Source organism: Ursus americanus, chromosome 27, assembly GCF_024610735.1.
Source record: "Ursus americanus isolate L20-20 chromosome 27, mUrsAme1.1.p, whole genome shotgun sequence".
Taxonomy (NCBI): Eukaryota; Metazoa; Chordata; class Mammalia; order Carnivora; family Ursidae; genus Ursus; species Ursus americanus.
Genome location: NC_142153.1, coordinates 39,494,764 through 39,501,000, shown reverse-complemented (window position 1 = coordinate 39,501,000; position 6,237 = coordinate 39,494,764). Strand labels below are relative to the sequence as shown.

General features: G+C 41.9%; 1 pseudogene; it reads right to left on the bottom strand.

Annotated features, from left to right (window-relative positions):
- Window positions 1-4,618: 4,618 nt before the first annotated feature.
- LOC123784569 (calcyclin-binding protein pseudogene) lies at window positions 4,619-5,376 on the bottom strand (annotated as a pseudogene).
- Between the last annotated feature and the right edge of the window lie 861 nt (window positions 5,377-6,237).

Sequence of the window (6,237 nt, the reverse complement as noted above, 5' to 3'; positions counted from 1 at the left end):
AGCTCCATTTTAAAACCCATCGATATAAATGACTCCTTTTTATTGTACCTTTCAAGCCTTGAACAATGAAATTAGATCAAGGGGAGGTGGAAGGAGCACAAAACTCTCCCAATGATGAGAACACGGATTGTACATGATAAGTACAGAGGGGAAGGGTGGAGAGGGTAACATACATATCCAAAAGCCATGTTATGTGATTTTGTTTAGCTTATTAACTTTCTTCTTTGTCTCAACTTCTGTAGGTATTAATTGAGAAATCATAACATACTTCTCAGGGTTTTGTTGTTGAAGGAACAAACTAGAGTATTAGTTTCTTGATTGATTTTTCTACTTGTTTCATCCTTATCCTTTACAATATGATTATAGGTAATTATCACAAGGTAAGCAGACCAACAAATATCCACAAAAGAATTTTCACGCCCAGAATCTCTACCTTTTACTACCCTGATAATGAAAAGACCTAACAAGTACCATATGATTTCACTTGTATGTGGAATTTAAGAAACAAAACAAAGGAACAGAGGGGGGAAAAAAACAAACCAAAAAACAGACTCTTGACTACAGAGAACAAACTGGTGGTTCCCAGCAGGGAGGGGGGTAGGGGGTAAGGGAAATGGGTGAAGGGGATTAGAAAACACTTACGATGAGCACTGAGTAATGTATAGACTTGTTGAATCACTATATTGTACACCTGAAACTAATGTAACACTGTATGTTAATAATCCTGGAATTAAAATTAAAAAAAAAAAGATAATGAAATGACTCAAGAACTGAAATGTTTAGGAATCTTCAGAAGAGGCAAGCATCTCCCTTTCAATAACATGTTTTTGCCAAATTTAAACTCGGTACCAAAGCTCTTAAGGAGCATGTCTGAGCTGAAAGAGTCCATTGTCTAATCTGCTCCTTATGCTTTGGTTTTATGTGACTTAAATACAAGCTCAGGGACCTGACAGCCCTTCCTTCGAGGGAACCGTGCTTGTCCAGTGTGTTGAACGCTAATTCACTGATTTTACTGAAGAATTTCCAAAAACCCGTTTCTGCCTGGCAGGTGGAAGGAGCGTTAAGAGGGCCATGGTGGTTGGAGAAGAGTCAACAAGATGGGGAGTAGATGAGGTCAAGAATGGCCCTGCAGGTGCTTTGTCTAGAGGGGCTCCTCAGGGAGAACACCTGTGGGAAAAGGAAGCTCCAACATTTGAACCCCTAGGAAAGGAGACAAAGGACCTCCCAAGTCAAAGATGGGAAAACCCTATAGGCTGAGAAAGCCACAGGAAGAAACTTTCCAGAGGAATTGTGACAAACCACTGAGAATTGAGAAAGAGAGAGAGAGAGATTTTAAATACTTATTGGATTTGTGACAACAGCAGGTTTTGTAGGTTATCCCGACAAAGGGGACTCTGCAAATATTGAGGCAGAATCCAGCTTAGAGTGGATTGATTCATTAGTGGAAAGTAAAGAAACAACAAGTATAAGAAACTTGAGAAATTGGCTTTGAAGGACAGGGAGAGAGAGAAGGGAGTAGCTAGAGCAGGAAGTGAGTGAGGGTACATCGAAGCATGATTGTGAGGAAGAGGAAAGGAGACCTCTTTTTAAACGGGGAAAGCGTGAGGCTGGGTGCTAATGAAGCTAGCTTTATGGTTTTGGTGGCAGGATGTTTGTTCCTTTATAAGAGCCTCTATATGTTCTATGAAGTAGAAGACAAGGTCTCTGCTCGAAGGTAGGGAGGTGATAGTGGCATCAAGGAAAGTTTGAAACAATCATTGTCAAGAGTGGGAAAGGGAGTTGACCAGAGAAGCTTGGTGAGGTCGCTGGGCAGTGCTGAGGGTCCCCTTAACACCAGTGATTATGAATCATTCCACGATGGCACCAGCCTGCCCCGCGGGGTGATTCTAGATAGTTAGACTCAGCTGCTTGGGTATAGGCGTCGGTTGGCTTTATCCAGCTTTGGGCCATTGCCCATATTTATTGAAAAAAAAAAATACAGAGGACTTCAGGATGCTGAAAAACGAGTTACTGAATGGATGAACCATGGAATCTTAGCTGGCTAGAGAAGGCAATGAAGACAGAAGGGGGATGAATGTAGGGAATAAGAGGAGGGGTCCAGAGCCTGATGGTCCTGATAAACTTGAATATCCACTGTAGTGCCAGTAATGGACTAAATGATGAAAGAACGGGTGGAAGGTGGGGCAAATCTGATCCCTAAAAAGATGTGACTGAATAGAAGGAAGAAGTAGCTTGACACAGACCATTTTGGAAATAAGGTCATGAAACTAAGAGGTGAGAGTGTCGGGTATGTCCCCACGCATGTGAGCACTGGTTTGCTGAAATGAGATTCAATATGAGGGAGTATGGTAATAAGATAATGTCAAAAAATCTAGTTGTGTTTACAACTTTTGATTTCATGGAATTAAAAATATCCAACTTTTGTTTTTGCCAAATAAGAACATTTTTTAGAATACCACCTATTATCACCATTATTCATTTTTTAAAAAAGACGTTTTAACTCCCCGCTTCTCATTTCCCCCTCCACCTCCAAATAAAGGAAGACATAATCTCAGATTAAAGGACCAACACGTCCCAAGAAAAGGTGGTGTGCTTATTATATACACACGTACAAACACATTCTACTATCTTCACTTTTCTCAGTTTGCCAGGATCAAACTTCCTGCAGGTTGAAATGGTCCAGGTGATACTGTGATTTATAACAAGAAATAGATGTTTGTTCTTCATCCCTGTTCTGACACAGAGCTCCTAAAAACCTTGGAATTTCCTAAATGATAAGAGAGATAGAGGTGCCTTTTATATATCAATGAGATGACTTTTGGAAAGTGGACAGGTAACCTAAGGATGGGGGCTGGTTGCTAGGAGAACCATGTGATGAGAAGGTTGGAACTTTCAGCTTCCCCCTCCTCTGCCTGACCCCTGGGGAGGGGAGTGGAGCTGCAGGTTGAGTTCAATCACCAATAGCCAGTGATTTAATCAACTACGCCTATGTAATAAAGCCTCCATAAAAACCCACAAGAACTGGGTTCAGAGAGTTTGCAGGTTGGTGAGCTCTGCACCCCTTCCCCATACCTTGTCCTATGCATCTCTTCCGTCTGGCTGTTTCTGAGTTATATCCTTTTATAATAAATTGGTAATCTAGTAAATAAAATGCTTCTCTGGGTTCTGTGAGGCACTCTAGCTAATTAATGGAACCCATTAGAAGGGGATCCCATTAAGGGCACCCATAAGGGGATCACTGGAACCTCTGATTTATAGACTGTCATCAGAAGCACAGGTGACAATCTGAACTTACAATTGGCATCTGGGGGGTGGGGGGTGGCGGTCTTGCAGAACCGAGCCCTTACCCTGTGCCTTCTGACACTCTCTCCAGGTAGATAGTGTCAGAATCAAGCTGGATTGGAAGACACCTTGGGGGTGTCCAAGAATTGCTTGGCGGGGGGAAAAAAACCATACATGTTGAAACTGGTATCAGAATCTGAATCTTTGATGTAGCATTCAAGAAAGGCTACTCTTACTCTAGTCCAATAAAATTCTATTTGCCACCTGAAATAAACTGGTACTCTTAAAAATGTCCTTCCTTGATGAGACTTGAGCAGTGAGAAGTGGCAGTGACTAGAAATGGCCCAGAACTGTCTTTTAACAGAAGTCTGGTGACCAAAGATCCTCCTTGTACACTGTTATTATATCATCATCATTAGCGATTTGCCAGAACTTTCCATAGATAAAATAAAAGATTCCAATTTAAGTCTTCATTTCTTTTCAGATTTATCTAACTTTTCAGTTGATTCTGAGCAAGAGAAAAAAGTGAATGTTGCTGTGGGAGGATCTCTGTCAGTCCGTTGCACAGATGATGAGGAAATAATGGCAGATGCAAATCAAATGCAACCACACGTGGTTGTTAGGAAGGAGGATATGTGGGTCCCAGTCTTACTAGGCCCCTAATAGTAGAGTGATTGTGGCCAAATTACAGCTTGTTTCCTAGTGTCCACAGGCATAAAGTCAGGGGGTTTCTAAAGACTCTTCCAGCGCCCACATCATATGTAAAAGTAAGTGGTACTTTGAGCACGTCTGGAGAGAGCTCACAATCTTTCAAACTTCACATGCCTCACAATCACCACGTGAAAAAGAAAATACCAGGACTCCATGCTTGGAGATCCAGCTTCAGGAGGTCAAGCACGACGGGGCCCAGGAATCTCCATGTTCAACAGGCCCTTTGGGTGATCCCTGCATCTTTGTTTCTAGGATCACATTTGGGTTTTTTGTTTGTTTGTTTGTTTTTATGCAAAAATTCAGGTTTTATTTTTACTTATTCTTACATTGGTGGGAGCTGATATCAGGAACTTACAGGCAAACAAGAACTTTTGTTTTCTACCTCTTAGCTGAACAAAAATACACACAATGTGGCATTATCATTAGGCAAGACTTGCTTTTTTATGTTTCACACAAGAATACAATATTATCCTTTTTTAAACAAAATGCCCAGATTACTAAGGAAACCATCTTTGGAGGAAATGTTTAGTAAGCATATTTTATTTAAATAATTCCTCCAGGAGGAAATGGGAGAATCATTACCTTTACTTAGAAGATGACTGTATAAGTAAGTTATATGTCGAATTTATCTGTGCAGCTCACCAACATTTCCTCATTGGAAACATCAATATTTCCACTTCACAGTTCCCAAAATGACTTTAAAGTCTTAAAATTCTGTGTCTCCTTTGGCTTGCTTCTCTCTTGATTCCACCCAAGCTTTATTAATGGCTCGCTTCATATCATCATCTCCATCTTCATAAATTTTCTTTAGAACATTCATCAGTCCCTTAGTAGAATCTGTTTCATTGTCATAGGAGGGCTTTTCTTTCTCTTTGCATTCTTTTTCAACCTGAGTCGGGTAGTCCCACCGTGTGTTTTCTGCTTTCTTTCTACATAACATAAGAACTGTATCTGTTTTGACTTTTTTTGAACTGCCTTCCACAGAGATGGGTTTTAAGAGATTGTTCACAATCATGGAGTAACTCTTCCCATTTAAATTCTTTACCAAAAGATCAAATGACCTCTCTGTGAAATGCACCTGCACATTCTCAGGGGGGACTTGATGAACTCCAGTTAAGGTAATGTAGATTTTCACAAACTTATCTGACCGATCCCATCCGTAATTACTGATTTTCACTGTACATCCTGTTGTAATAGGAGCAACCACAGCAGCTGGCTTTTCACTGTCAAGACGTTCTGCTTTTATCTGTGATTTCTGCTGCATCTTGTTCTTGATTTCTGTCTCAATCTTCGCTTTTTCAGCTGTAAGGGCATCACGTACACTTTTTCTAGTGGCCTTTTCCAGCAGCACCTTCACCTCTTCTAGATCTTTCTGTAGCTCACAGAATTGAAAATACGTGTCCACATAAGAAGTTGTACACAGTATTCATAGCGGCACAGTTCATAACAGCCAAAAATCAATCATCCAAATGTCCATCAACCCTTCCAAAGCTGAAACCATGGTCAGGCTGATCAGGCAAGGCCCGAGCTGCCGCCACACAGGGGAGAGAACAGGAAACACTGCGCCGAACGCGCTTACCCGGATGCAGGCCCGACCCGCACGAGTCGCAGCGCCCCAAGCCTGCGTGCAAACCCCATCCGGCGTGAGACCAGGCCCGCCTCCTGCACGTGGTGCCTCTGGAACCTTCGTGAGTCCGAGCCGCCGCAAACCCCACCCCCCCCTGCACGCGCGCACCGCCTGTTTCTTTTTTTATAATAATTTTTTATTATGTTACATTAGTCGCCATACAGTACATCCTTAGTTTTTGATGTAATGTTCCATGATTCATTATTTGCATATAACACCCAGCGCACCATGCAATGCTCTCCTTAATACCCATCACCGGCCTATCCCAGTCCCCCACCCCCTTCTCCTCTGAAGCCCTCACTTTGTTTCCCAGAGTCCACAGTCTCTCACGGTTCATTCCTTCTGTTTACCCCCCCTTTCTTCTTCCCTTCCTTCTCCTACCGATCTTCCTGCTATTTCTTATGTTCCATAAATGAGTGAAACTATATGATAATTCTCTTTCTCTGCTTGACTTATTTCACTTAGCATTATCTCCTCCAGTCCCATCCATGTTGCTGCAAATGTTGGGTAATCGTTCTTTCTGATGGTTGAGTAATATTCCATTCCATATATGGACCACATCTTCTTAATCCAGTCATCCGTCGAAGGGCATCTCGGCTCCTTCCACGATTTAGCTA